The 12,718-nt window shown below is 52.5% G+C and overlaps 1 long non-coding RNA gene across 3 annotated transcripts; it reads right to left on the reverse strand.

The window, feature by feature from the left end:
- Positions 1–901: 901 nt before the first annotated feature.
- LOC125089715 (uncharacterized) lies at positions 902–10,599 on the reverse strand. Of its 3 annotated transcripts, none has more exons than XR_007124032.1 (5): positions 10,488–10,599; positions 6,772–6,869; positions 6,187–6,267; positions 1,735–1,840; positions 902–968 (listed from the first exon to the last, which is right to left on the reverse strand). It is a non-coding gene; the product is annotated as an uncharacterized LOC125089715 (long non-coding RNA). The 3 variants fall into 3 exon arrangements; XR_007124034.1 differs by lacking the exon at positions 10,488–10,599 and adding an exon at positions 10,118–10,219; XR_007124033.1 differs by lacking the exons at positions 902–968; positions 1,735–1,840 and adding an exon at positions 5,154–5,317.
- Between the last annotated feature and the right edge of the window lie 2,119 nt (positions 10,600–12,718).

Below are 12,718 nucleotides of genomic sequence, written 5' to 3' on the forward strand. Positions count from 1 at the left end.
AATTGACTTGTTGGAAAAGTCCTAAAAGTGGTTAATTCACATTTGGCACTTTCTATGCAAAAATAGGGCACCAGAAACATTACTATTTTCAAAGCTTTGGATAAGTCTTAGGGCTTGACCGGTGAGGTAACACTGGTCTGAACACACGTTTGAGGCAAACACTACTTCATAGACCGTCCAGCCCATGTGCTGAAATGAGAATGACTTATATGCAAATTCAAGAGTGCTGCATTTCTGGATCTGTGCTTTTTGTTTTTATTAAATAGCAGTGTTAACCAGAGGCAGCTCTAATGAAGGATGTGTCCCGGGTGGATCCTGAGTGGGTAAGTGAAATTCATAGGAACCCATATTTTCTGTGACTCTGCCAGAAACACTAAGAGCCACTAGTAAGTAACATCAAGTTTCCCAGCTCTAAGGAGCTCCTCCCTTTCTAGTAGTTGGCACCAACTTTGCTCCCTCGCTGGTTGGCTCTGCATACCCATTTGCCAAATCATTTCTGTTTTGCCATTCAACTAAACCCAGCGGAGGCCAGGGGATGCCAAACAAGACATCGGAGGGAAAATGCCAGGTCTGGTCCACCTTGGATGAGTAAATGCTCTGAGGCAGAGGTGGTGAGCAGGAGGACCCAGAGAAGGAGGTGACGTGGTCCCTTAGTCTGACTTCCTTGTGCTAGAGGAGGAGCTAAGAGAGTAACTTATTGACCAACCATAAGGGCTGATTGGATTGTGGTAGAGCAAACCACATCCTCATGTCACTCCCTAGCTCACAGTTCACTCGCTAGACCTCCCCAGAGTTGCTCTGGTGTCTCTGTCCCCCGTGCCGAAGAAAGAAAACCCTGGTCTTCAGGTAGTGGGTATGCAAGGCCTTCCAATGCCATCTTCCCCTCGTGGAACTCAGACAGCTTCTCACTGCAAGGATTTCACACCAAGTGGATAAATGATGTTAAGGTTCACATGGACTTTAAGTTCCTCAAGGCAGATAAGTAAAGCTGGTGAGCCCTTTAAGATTTGGAGCACAGAGCAAGATAGACTTCTAGCCTCTAACTCAGACGCAAACGAGATTGGCGTTTATTCGGGCAAAATTAGGCTCTAGCTCAGAGCAGGGTTGGAAAGAGAAATCAAATCTGATAATGTCTAGTCATATTTACCCAACCGTGCATTTCCCTACCACATGTTCAACATTTTGAAATTCAAATCACATTTATACCTTGGACATTGTTAGAAGACTATTTTTATCCCTGCTGTAATCATCTAATTTGCTGATTACAGGTCTCAAATTGCCACAGAGAACTCAATTTTTGAAAGAATTGTCCTGTTTGATCAAATATGTTATTCAAGCAATGCAGTCATTTGTTCCACAAGGTTACCTGCCAGGCAGAGCGAACCAGGAGTAATAGCATTAGAAGCCTATACTTAAAATCAAGCATTAGCTAATCTGCCTGTGACAATAGAGTCTTAAATATAATTTGCTGCAGATACTTCAGTTCCCGCACTGACAGACAATTGTATTTTGTATTCAATGAGCATAGACTTTTCCCTACCTCATCCCAATTCCAAATTTAACTCCCGAAGACGCTGATGTGCTCAGTTTCACAGGCTTACCAGGTACCATTTCCCAGGAGCCTCAGACGGGTGGCCAACACTGTCCTGTATTGAATAACGACTCCCCCTACACCCTAACCCCCGCCTGTCTCTTAAATCATTTTTCCTGATCAATGCCAATTCCCAAACTCACATAGCATCTGACTGCAGTCAGTTCTGGTCTGATGCTGGCTTCCCCATTGTGGTATGTGAGGTGGCCTCAGTCCTGAGGCCCTGCTGTGCACTGGGCACCACCAGTCCTAGAGATGAAAGCACACGGGATGCAATCCGAGAGCTCAGGTGAGCCTGTCTGGAGCAGGGAGGGAGCATGGGGGCATGGGAAGGGCCTGGAGCAGAGCCGGTGTGTCAGTTTGAGAGGGTGCTGCTGTGTCTGCAGCGGTAAAGAGCAGTCACGGTCACGAGTCAGTGGAGGAAATAGGCGATGAGGCAGTGGAGGTGACAGAGGCCACGTCATAACGGGCTTTTACACGTCAGGCTGCACACGGGCCGGGTGTCCCTGGCAGCAGGGAGCTGGTGTTTGTGAAGGGGACAGTGATGGGCTCAGAGCTATGTCTGGAGGCGGAAGTTGAAGAAACAAGCCCAGAGTTCTGCCTCTCAGCGTCCTGGGAGAAGGACTGTGCGCTCCATGCGTCAGTGATTTCTAAATAGCCCTGCCTCCGTGACTACCCCACCTGTCCTTCCAGGCCACAGTGACTTCTGCACCTGCATCTTGGCCTGTCTGCTCATCCACAGGCAGCTAGACCCTCAGCTCCCATAGGACACCAGCCCTGCCTGGCCCACACCGCTGTCCCCAGCACCTCCCATCTGAAGGGTTCCTCCACCTGCGCATCTCCTCCCAGCAATGCACTTTGCATCTTCTAAGGAAACTGCTTACACCACTTGCCGTTGTTAATACAATGGAAACTAGCGATACGCAATACACATAGGAAAACCACTCAATTCCCAAGTCATCAGTGAGATCAGCTCCCACGCATCAGACAGGCAAACACGTTTAAGTGCAGAAAGCAATACAGTAACTTACATGAAGACCCATCCCCAATTTCTCGTCACATTTTTTTTAAAGGACTACAACATTAGGATGCCACCGAAGGGCCCCCTTGTCTCCCTCCCCTGTCCCATTGTCTTTCTTTCCTCCTCAGAGGAAATAATCACCCTGAGGTCAGTGTGAATGATTCCCACACATATTTTTAGACTTTTATCTTTTACATTTGGCTCCATAAGCAATAGACTTAGAAAAACACCACTTTGGGTGTTTTAAAAACCAGCAAGAGTGGCATCCATCCTTACCTATAATAATACCACTTCCTATTCTTTTTCAACGTTATTTTCAACATTTACCCGCGTGGACATATAAAGGGTTGGATTTATATATTTATTTATTTATTTATTTTAAGGATTTTATTTATTTATTTGTCAGAGAGAGAGAGAGTACACACAAGCAGGCAGAGAGGCAGGCAGAGAGAGAGGAGGAAGCAGGCTCCCCGCCAAGCAAGGAGCCCGATGCGGGACTCGATCCCAGGACCCCAGGATCATGACGTGAGCCGAAGGCAGCGGCTTAACCCACTGAGCCACCCAGGTGTCCCGGATTTATTTATTTTTAACTGTGGTAGAGTTTTCTCTTCTGTGACTTTCCCATGAGGTATAAAGTCCCTCCCAGGCCAGCCCATGAGTAGGTCAGCAATGCCGTCACCGTCACCGACGACGCTGCCATGAACATCTCGCACACGCGTGGGCCATGTGTGTGGATTTCTCCTGGGCACGTCCCCAGACCTGGAAACCGACATGTCAAAGGGCGTGTGCTCCTGCGGCTTTACCAGGTGTGGTCAGCTAATTCCCCAAATTATGCCGATCAATCCTCCCAGCCAGGGAGCAGGAGAGAGCCTGCCTTCCCACGGTGGCTCCAGAACTTGCGACAGCCATCTTTTCGTCCCGTGAAAATTGCTATTATTTAACTTCCTTGGCTTTTCTCTGATTGTGGAAGCAGAACATGTGTGATATGATAAATTAGACTTCTATGGACATGTACAACAGAGAAAGTAAAAATGCCCGAGGTGCCATCCTTAACAGTTTGGGTGTTAAAATAGGGTTCGTGGCTCCAGAACCTTTTCTATGCAGACACGAACATATGCATGGACAAAACATTTGCTGGGTTTTGTACAGAGCTGTTTCATCTAATTATATCTCTTAAATTGCTTAAAAATGCAAGTACCCATACACACCCACCCCCTCCCGTTTTTCTTTTTCAGTGATTGCTTGCCAATTGATTTCATTGCTTAGCACATCATTTCAGGGCCTGGCACATGATAGGCGCTTATTAAATATTCACTCCCTGGATGAGCAGGGAGATGGATTGGTTCTTAGATGTGTAGTCACTTTCATTAAATTTCTTACTCTTCCATGCCCAGAAGAATACATTCTATCTGTGCAGGGTCCCTGGGGCTCTCAGGGGGAGAAGCAGAGGCTGCCCATCTGGGCTGTGGGGCTGGTGCTGCCGTGGGGGGCTCTGTGGTATCTGGGCTGCAAAGAGGTTTTGAAACATTTGAGCCGATGTGTGAAAGGTGGGAGAGCTCACATAGGCTTGTGTCCACCCCCCAGGCCCCGATAGCCTGGCCGGCAGGGCCCACAACGTGCAGACCGCCAGAGTGCCCACAGCCCCCTGCCCCTGGCTCAGGAGTCCCTACCGCTGATCCTCATCCGCACGCTGCTGACCTCCCAGAGAAGACAAATGCTTGTGCCCTGAACTGTGAAAAGCAAGCAAAGAGTACAAAGGAAGAGAGCAGAAAGGTCCAAGGAAAGTGACAGAGAGACCGGACTATTTGAGCATGTTCACGATCAGGACAAAGCACTGTGGTGTCCAAAGACATCTTTACCTGTCTGCCTCCCACAGGCGTTGGAGTTTCAGATTCCTGGACTTCCGGGAAAGTCTCGGCTCCCCGCGCGATGCTGTGGGGCTTTCGGCTCATCACTGACCTATTTCGGGCTTCAGACCCCTCGAGGGCCCAGTGGGTGGGAGGCCACAGCATTTTCTTTCAGTGGGATCCCAGGCTCTCGGGTTAAGAGTGGGTTTCTGTTTCTCTTCAAAGGTTGATCTTCCAGGTGGTGATGAAAGCCCGGGCTGGGGTGTTTTTAGGTTTGCAGTACACTTCAGGGAACTTCCCTGCTTCCTGTCATGCAAAGGAGGTTTCATTTCTCTTGACATCAAGGGTGGGTGGAGAACGAGGGCGACAGTGCGCAGGGCAGAGGGCAGGCTGGCAAGCAGGTGGGCTGGAAGCTGGCCAGGGGCAGAGGGATGCCCCACCTCCCCCAGGTCCTCCAGGAGGCCTGATGACCCTCAGGGTGACCTCTGACACTCGGCCCATCTCAGGCACGTCAAGGCCAGACAGGGGGTAAGTGTGATTCCGGGGCTGCTTCCAGAAAATGCTCCCACCCCCACCCAAAGGCTGGTGCCTGAAAGGGACCTGGCTGTGCAGGGTGGCCCTGGACAGGGCCCCCGAGGGTGGGGGTGGGGGCAGCTGGGGTCCAGCTTTGTTCTTCCTTGAATAGAATCTGTGCTGCCGGGCTACAAAATGCTCTTTCTACTTCTGCCCTGGGAGGGAGAGCACGGAGGCACCAGAAGACACATTGCAGCAGGAAAAGATGAGTTTTCAGATCCCGGGAGTGATTTTCTGCACCGTTCATTTTAGCGACGTCCAGGGCAGTGGAAGGAGAGGGCTCGTCTGTGGACAAGATAGATGCAGGTGCCAATAAAGAATTCATGGGAGCACAAAAGGCGGGCTGGGCGGGTTTTATTAATTATATTTCTTTTATCCTCCTAACAATGGCATGTCAGTAATCTCCACTGAATGTGCCCAATTGATGCTAATGATTTCATCCTTTTGTTTCTGTGTCTAAAAAAAAAAAAAAAAAAAGGTCTGTCTGCCCCAGCGAGTCAGGCCCAGAGTGAGCCTGGAGCCCAGCAGGACCCGGGAAGCTCTCCTCTGGGCCCCGCCCCCTGTCCTTTTGGTACCCAGGCAATGGCAACGGCACTGGCAGTGGCCATTTGTCCTGTCCCCAGGCCCTGCCAGCCTCCTGCTTTGCCGTAATCCAGTGGACAGGTACCCTCGCTGACGTGGGTGGCTGGGTGGCTAGGAGTGTGCGTGTTTGGAGCAGCATTTCAGGGCCAAGAACCCTTCTTGGTGCACCTCGAATCACATTCCTCACCCAAGGGTTCTTTTTGAGGAAGAAAAAATACAGGTTATGGATTGCTTTCTTCCCGCAATCCCCGTCTACTGGTATTGCGTTTCACTATTTGGCATAAATGGGGCAAGGGTGTGTGTGCTGGAACAATAGAGATGACTGAAAGAGCCCCAGAGCATTTGCCCCTGTCTGTCACCACCGCCCCCACCCCACCCACCGAAGCCTGGGAGGAGTGGTCAGGAATGGCATCGAAGTTTCCAAGCGGAGAAGTGCTGAACCTCGCGGTCCTCTCCTTCTGGCTGCCTCCCCATCACGGGCTGTGGACATCTGGCCCTGGATAGGTCCGAAGAAAGCATCTAGCGCAGAAACAATGTTTCCTATCACAAATTAACCAGACGAATGTGCTTACCTGGCACTTAGGCTGCTGTGTGGAGATTAACTTCCCTCGCAGGAGATGCGGGCTGGTGCACGACCTATGAGCAGCTGGGAGCTAAAATGAGAGCCCCGTGAGAGGACTCTTGGCTGCAATGGCTCAGAAAGAGCTTCTAGAATGGGGTTGGGATGACCCTCCTGTCCCCCTTTTCACCTTGACACCCTTCCCCACCATAGCCCTGGTTTGTGGAAAGGTCCTAGAGCGGGGGCCCAAGTGGCCAGCTCCACCTGCCACTTGGATGGCAAAGTTCTGGTTTCCATGCAGGGGAATTGTGGTGTCCTGCAGCTGATGACGGGGGCCGTGGGCATAGCCGAGGGTGGGTGTGCTGCTGCAAGTTCAAGGAGGTCGTTTGGGAGGAAGAGGCAACTCTTCACGCTGGCATTGCCCACCTCCTTCTCCACCTGGCTTCCTAACCTCCAGATGGCCTCCTGGCAGGCGACGGGGACCAGTGTGTTCAGCCAGTGCTCCAGGTCCCTCCGGGCAGCCTTGGTGGCACCAGCACTGAGAAGACCCACTGTCACCATGGGGGTTGACGATGCCCTGGTGGAGGGCCCCACATACTCACTCACCTCAAACAGCTGCTGGACCCTGGCACACTCTGCTGCTGGAAGTCTTGTCACAGCCACCCCAGCTCGGGCAGAAAGTCTCAGCGTGACAGCCTGCAAAGTAATCCTACATTTGAATTTCATCTGCAAATCCTCATTCCTCCAGACAAGCTCAAACCTGCACAGATGGCCCCTCACACCGAAAAGTAAAAATAACAAAGCTTGCGATTCCAGGCCTCCCTTTTTCTCTGGGCAGATGTGCCACTGCACATTTTGGGAGGCGCACAGCCTGTGCCCGGCAACAAGCCCTCTCCTCCCGTGTATTCTTGCTCGCCCCTTCTGGCGTGATGGGGAGTAGGGGGAGCAGCCATGGCCCCTCTGGGGGTGTTCCTGGATGCATTTCTGGGGTGCCTGAGCCTTTGGAGTGGTGCAAAGGGGTGTGGGGCAAGGGAATTAGAGTGAAAGCCCATCCCTCACTCCACTGCCCAAGATGGGCCATACGGCCGTCCACGAGATGGTCCAGGGAAGAACTGAGGGGCTGCAGCAAGGACTCGGGTAAAGTCATCAGTGAAAGAGGGACAAGGGAATGTCAGGCATGCCAAGGGCAGGGGGCAGAATGAAGAGAGGAAACTCTGGGAGTTCCTGATTTTCTGAACTCCTCCAAACCCCAAATAGGCACAGGGGTTTTGATGACTCATTAATTCTCTCCCCCAGTGTTTGCCCAAAGCCTCAATGGCTGGTCCTGAGGTACGGTTATGGACAAGACACACTCAGGGAGCACTGACCAAGAGAATATTCAGTCAAGACTATCTGTGGGCTGGGAGGCTACAGACTCACTGGTCAGGAAGGCCAGACCGGGAGACTGAGAGAGACTGTAGGAGGCAGGAGCCCCCTGCCAGAGACACTCTCCAGATAACTGTAGCTCAGATCAACCTCTGATAAGCCATGTGGCCTGGAGCCCCCAAGTCTCAGCCTTCTCGTCAAGAAATGAGATGGCCAGATGACATAAAGATGTTTAGCTGCAAGTGAAACACAAATTCAAACAGGAGAAACAAGGAATTCACGGCTACTTTTAACTAGATAGCCCAGGGGCACACATAGCTTCAGGAATGGCTGGATCTGGGTGTTCATATGCTATCATCAGGAATCTGTCTCTTTCCCTTGCTCAGCTCTGCTTTGTTCTGTGTTGACCTCCTCCTCCAGATGGCACCTGCCATTATCTCCAGGGTAATATTCCTACCAGCAAGCACCTCCTTCCCAGAACCTCTAGCCAGAGTCCTGAGGATGACACTCATTGGTCCAGCATGGGTCACATGACCATGTTTTCTCTCATCACTGTGGCCAGAGGGAGGCAGTGCTCTGACTGGCCAAATGTGGGCTGCGGCCAGGCCCTGGAGCAGGGTTGGAGTCAGCCCCATCCCAACTACCTGACTCCATAGAGGAAGCGACATGTTGCTGTTCTGAGAAAGCAGCAAATACAGAAATAAACACCAGAAACCCTCTGAAACAGCAAAGATCTGAAGCTGCTGCAAAAATCCCACTTCAGGATCCTTCTTGCTGCAGGTGTGTGGCCACTGCCTGTGTCCGGCCTAGCATGCAGGGTAGGTTCCAGACACCCATGTGAGGATGCCTGCCCCAACATCCTGCCTCAGGGGTGGCAGCAACACCCCACTGAGGTCTACCTTCCCCTCCCTCCTCCAATTTTCCCTCTGGCTTTTCCTAGGTCTCCCTGTGTTTCCATTTCCTTCCTTAAACCAAAACCTGTGATCCCCTAGTTTAGCCAGGAGGAAAAAGACAGAGATCGGGAGGGTCCTCACTAGCCGAAGCCCCAGGCCTGGGCCTCTTATGCATAAAGCCTGTTTGCTACCCAGAAAACCACTGTGGTTAGACTTTCCCTCTTCAGTAGAATAAAGGTGCCCCATCCAGCTTCACACTGCAGTTCAGGGAGGCTCAGAACGGGTGTGGCCTAACATGCTAGACCTCTGGTCTTCCCATGGGGGTGGGGCAGAGGAAGCGGCATTATCAGAGGGAGACAAGCTGAGGCTGGTCAGTAGGTAGGTGAGTGGGAAGGAGGGAACAAGGAGGGTTCAGCTTCTGGGGCACCACACAGGCCTGTGTCACTGTCTTGACCTGTCAGCGAATGCATCAGGGCAAGTCACTGTTCAAAGGTGCTTGCCAGGAACCTTCCACGAAACAGATCTTGAGTAAAGAACTGGGGCTGGGCTTGGATTCCCGCAGCAGGAAAACACAGTTCCCAGCCAGAGTATGGGTGCGCACCACGGCGTGCATAGCACTGTCGCCAAGGTTTTATTTAGTCACTTAAGTCTCCCACCACCCCGTTTTAGAGAATAAGAAATTGAGACAGGACGGTTCAGGTTCAGCCTCTCGCCCAAGGTCAAATGGAAGGGGGTAGGGGGCCCTTTCAGGTGTCTATACTGTGTAAGAAGCGGGATTGGTTAATCCTATTAACCAGCTTAGATGAACCCCCAAAGCCAACCCAGGGTCCCAACCCTGAGGGAGGCCCCAGTACTCCCTCAGGGACTGCCGGACCTAGGGAGCCCGAGTCGCGCGTGCACTTGCCAGAGCGCTGGGTACTGCCCGTGGAGCCAGGTAGATCCGCTTTGGGGCCAGGACACGCTCTCCTCTGAATCCTGAACACTCTGTCCACCCCTCCCAGGTATCCGCCAGTCCTGACTCCGGGCGGCGGCCCAGTGCTGATGGGGCGCCTCGGGGTCTCGCAGGGCGGGCGCAGGAGGGGAAGGATGGAGGAGGAGAGAAGAGAAAGGGCGGCCAGGGTAGGAGGCGGCTCCGGGAAGGAGCCCACGAGTGTCTTGGACGCTGCCCGATGCAAGGGGCGCTGACGACCCCCAGCTCCCTGAAGAAACAGGTGAGTCCCACAAGAAGGGTCTTGCGGCGACGCTGGACCAGAAACCCCCCTCAGGTCCATCCCCCCCCACGCTTGGGCGGAAGCTACTGCCCCCATTTGGCGAACGCGTCTTCTGAGCCTCCGGTGGAGGCGGGCACCCCTGCTACCCTGCCGCACAAACCGGGAACCTTAGGCCTTCCCCGAGTGTCCCTGCCAACTCCAACTCCTCGGGTGGGAACAGGACGTGAGGAACAAGACCCGGACCTACGCACGAAGGAGCAAGGAGGCCGGACCTAGGGCGCACCACTTTCTGGCCTCGTGGCTTTGGAAAAGTTTCTTAGGCGCTCCGGTGCTGCCTCTTCCATCTGTGAGATGGGACCGTGCCCACCGCACCAGGCTATCACAGGTTTGCTACATCCTTTAGGACAGGGCCTGGCGCAGCTAAGCCCGACCTCAGTGCCACTGTCTCCCAGGAGCAGAATGGGAGGACCTGCACCTCAGCCTAGCGCGCGCGGCCCTTACAGGTCGCGGCCTCCAGGAGCGGCACCAGCCGCGCGCAGCAGCCAGCCGGCCTCGCTGAGCCAGCCGGCAGCCCGCACCGCCCGCCGCGCTCAGGCTCTGCTCCACGTGCAGCGTGTTTACCCACGTGATACCGCCCCGCCCGCCGTCCCTGGGGCCCCGCCCCTGCCTCGCCCCGCCCCGCCGCGGCCGCGAGAGCGCAGTTAGAACCTGGCGGTAGCGGCGGCGGCCGCCAGGCGCTGAGGGCCCCGAGCGCGGCCTCGCGCCGTCCCGACTCCCGCCGTGAAGACCGAGCGGGCCGCTCCCCGTCCAGGCCAGTCGGGCGCGCGCGAAGCGAGGGGGCGAACCTTTGGTCAGGTCGGGCTCCGGGGCTCCGCGGGGTGCACCCCGCGGCAGGGGCGGCGCCGGAGCAGCTGTGGGCGGGGATGTGGGCGGGGCCGTTTCCGCGCCGGCACTCCGCCGGGCCGGGGGCGGGGCGGGGCGGGCCGAGGGCGGGGCCACTGTCGAGTGCGGCGGGGTTGGAGAGTACTGGACCCCAGGGCGGTGGGAGGAGAGGTGCGTGCGTCACAGTGTGCTAGCCCGGGCTTCTCAGAGACAGGTCCGGGTAAAGCTTGGCCTTTCGCGAGAGGGCGCGTTTACTCCCAGATAACTCTGCAGTCACTCCCTTCTCGGTCCTCCTACCTAGGCTTCCCCCGTGCGCCCTTCCTGCTATCTCTCCTCGGCGTCCTCAGACCCTCCGGTTCTGTTGTCGCCCAGGGCTCCGGCCTCAGCCCCCTTGGCTTCTGGGCTGGCCCTAGGATGTCTGTCCATCCCTGGTTTGAACTCCCGCCTCTGTGAGCGTAATCCTGGCAGTTCTACTAGCGGCTATCCCCTATGTGCCAGGCGCTTTGTGAAATTCACTAATACCACTTGGAGTTGTTAAGCCTAGAACCCTAAATCTTTGTCCTCTCCCAGACCCATTGCCCTCGGTTCTATATACTTCTGGTCACACGTCTGGTAGACCCCTCGCTGGGTGTTCCACAGCCCCAAGTGGGAGAACGTGTTGGAAGTCGAACCCAACTTCCTTCCCCAAATCTGCTTCTCCTCCAAGCTCCCCTCAGTGAAGAGCATCACCATCTCTTCCAGCCCTGTTTGGGGGCAGCCAACCCCCAAATAGGGCTTCAGTCTTGGATCCTCACTCAGGAATGTAATCTGTCCCAGAATCCCATCAGTTCTGTCCCACCTCCCTCTGCCACACTCGTCTGCACGGCTTCAGCTTCAAGGATTTCTAGGGGATCCATCCTTCTGCCTCCTGTCTCGCTCTCCTCGATCCAGCCTTCCTTCTCAAGATTTCTAATGGCTGCCTTCACCCACTTTAAATACTAGGCGAAAACCCAAATCTTCTTAGCCTTTTAAAAATCAGAAGGAGAAGTGCCTAGTAAGTGGGATATGCAATCTAGATCTCCCGGTGGTGAGTTCAAGCCACTCCTTGGGTGTAGAGATTACTTAAAGTCAATCAATCAATCAAACAAAAAACCAAAAGTCAGAAAGAAGACAAGGATGTTTTTCTGGCAGGGCCAGAACATGGTACTTGATGGTACTGGGCGGTGCAGTAAAGTGAGAACACTCAGATAAAGGATGGGAAGCAAAAAAACAGCTGTTTCTGCTGCTTCTCCTGCTTCTTATTTTGGTCTTTTAGCAAGTTCAGTATTTATAATACAGTTCTGTTGCCTAATTCCTACAGTGTGCATCACATCCCCAGGACTTATTTATCTACTATTGACAAGTACGTACTCTTTTTTTTAAGGTATTGTGCATTTACTTATTTATTTATTTATTTTTATTTTATTAACATATAATGTATTATTTGCTTCAGGGGTGCTGGTCTGTGAATCATCAGTGTGACACAATTCACAGCACTCACCAGAGCACATACCCTTCCCAGTGTCCAATACCCAGCCACCCCATCCCTTCCCCTCACCCCCCAGCAACGCTGTTTGTTTCCTGAGATTACGAGTCTCTTATGATTTGTCTCCCTCCTTGGTCCCATCTTGTATGTACTCTTAAACTCTCACTCCCCCACCCGCAGCTTTTGGTAACTCCCATTCCACACTGTTTTCCAAGGTTTTGTTGTTTGTTTTGATTTTTTAGATGCCACATATAAGGGATATCATATAGTACTTGTCTTTCTCATCTCACTTAGCATAATGCTCTCAAGGTCCACCCATATTATGGAACATTGTTTTTGTTTTGTTTTTTGGTCAAATGATCATCAACATAGAAAACAAGAGAATCAACAGACGAATCAATGAACCTAATAAGAACATTGAATAAGAGTAGCTTATATAAGATCAGAATGTAAAGTCAATAATTGATTTCTCTGCAATAAGAATACATTTCTTGAAAATGTAATAAAAATAAGATACCTTGCACAATATTGAAGTATTTAGAAATTTGTTAGGAAGCTAACAAAAAAATCCACAAGACCTTTAAGGAGTTAAATCTAAAACTCAAATATATGGATGTTTTTTAAAGACCTAAATGCGCAGATACATAGTGGTATAATGCCTTAACTTTAAAAGAACATAAGTGATCAGGG

This window comes from Lutra lutra, chromosome 17 (assembly GCF_902655055.1).
Source record: "Lutra lutra chromosome 17, mLutLut1.2, whole genome shotgun sequence".
Taxonomy (NCBI): Eukaryota; Metazoa; Chordata; class Mammalia; order Carnivora; family Mustelidae; genus Lutra; species Lutra lutra.